The following is a 2,118-nucleotide window of genomic DNA, read 5'->3' on the forward strand; positions in this document are numbered from 1 at the left end:
ATTGATTATTGCGAAGAATATTACTAAGGCCTCGGTGGTCTAATGGCTTAGGACGCTCGTACGGAATACAAGAGATCCGGGTTCAAGTCCCGGCTGAGATAGTATTTTTCGCAATAAATTTATTTAAGGTTTTCAGCACATTGTCAATTTAATTTAACTTGTGATATTATTGCAGTAGTTTAATTGCGTTAGATAAAGTCCAGAAGAATTTCGGCGCGCAGTTTGAATAACTACAAAAATATGATATATATGCATGTACATGTATAGGATATAGATAATTCACTGGGAATTATTTAGGCAAAAAAAATCTAGCTTTGACTGTCATAGACATGAATACGCTTATATTAGTGTTTCAAGAAGCACTTGCATAAACAACTCCGAAAATGCGCGCGCTTCTAATTATTATTATGCAACAGTTACTTATCCCAGTTACTTATAACACCAGTCTCTTCTACATTGCATCGTTGATGTAAAACAATTTATTTTTATTTTATTAATGTTATATTTAATTATTAATTCATTATATACAGAGTGTTAGTTAAGTATGTTCCCAAACTCAATAGAGCGATTCTTTGGTTTATTTCAAGTAAAAAAGTCCATATAAACATGTGTCCTAAACGACTTTGTTTCCGAAATACAGGTGAATGTTTGCAAATGTTTGATGAAACGATAAATTGCGTTGGAGATATCTTCGTGCAGAAATATGCCTTCCTTCATGTGAGTTACTATTCGCTCAACCGTAAACAAAGTGACAAAGTCAATGTTAAAGTCACAAAATCAAAAATAGACTTCAGTCCTGATGTTGCTGCGGGCCAGTTAGCTTGTACGTACATTTTCGGGCCAAATTGTTTCAATCCATCAAAATCAGTTTCATCATGCATAAGTTTACAAATTTTGAAATGACAGATATGCCCACCCCAATTGAGAATGAGAATGGTTTGAGGAATCGAATAGTTGCTTCATGCGAGGCAATACGTAACACACCTGGTATCTTTGAGCGTGTACGTCAAGCTTTGAGAAGAAGGCTCGATGGATGTATCATGGTGCAAGGTGGACATTTTCAACAATTCATCTAATTGTTTTATTTCGTCAGAAGAACTGAAGCCTGTTTTTGTTTTTCTGTTTTTGACTAGTTTTTGACTAGTTCAAGTTGTATTTCTTTCAAATAAACAGATTATTACTACACGTTTAAATTTTTTTATTTTGGAAACTAAGCCGTTTAGGACACATGTTTATATGGACTTTTTTACTTGAAATAAACCAAAGAATCGCTCTGTTGAGTTTAGGAACATACTTAACTAACACCCTGTATATGAAAAAAGAACACTTCAACCGATAACATATGAAATGAACGAATTTTGTCAAAAAAATGCCTACTTCGGAGCTCGATATCTCTGGAAGTATTAATCGTATTGAGTTCAATTTAAACTCATTTTTTTCGGTAAGATGTCTACTTTAAATTATCTTATGTCACTTTTTACTCTCCGATGCACTCAAAACGAGAAGGCAATAACTGAAAAAGTACCTATTTGCCGTTTTTTCTAGAAATTTCACTCATCTTCAAACTGCTGTATTTTCAGTTCTATTTGTAGTACTAAGGTCGTTAGAAACTCATTTTGTAGAAAATTTCAGTAGCAACAAAAAAGCTCTGTCGTCATTTTTTGTATCTCTTTTCGTTTACAAGTTTTTATCGAAAAACCAAAAAAAAAAGATTTATTGCTTAATTACTTCCAAGTGCCCCCTTAATGTTGTAGTAGTTTTAAATTTAGTCCTTTTATACCTCAAGGCTCAAACTGTCGACTAAAATAATAAAATACCTGTAAATAATTTCTTCCTTTTTAAAATCTCCGGCGATTGTTATCGCTGAAATCGTAACCGAAAACAATAATATTTCGCTTTGAAAACAATAATGTTCCAAAATATAAATAATAGGGAGCATACAGCCACAGCACTAGATGTTTTCAGCGAAAGTTATATATTTAAAATTATATTATAATAAGGTAGACGTTTCGGTCAAGATTTGACCATCATCAGTACATTAAAATATAAAGATGTTACATAAATTAAAGAATATTGACAATAAACGCTAGTCAATGATTGACGGTGAAACAATTTTAC

The sequence above is a fragment of the Trachymyrmex cornetzi genome, unplaced genomic scaffold, assembly GCF_001594075.2.
Source record: "Trachymyrmex cornetzi isolate Tcor2-1 unplaced genomic scaffold, Tcor1.1 scaffold176, whole genome shotgun sequence".
Taxonomy (NCBI): Eukaryota; Metazoa; Arthropoda; class Insecta; order Hymenoptera; family Formicidae; genus Trachymyrmex; species Trachymyrmex cornetzi.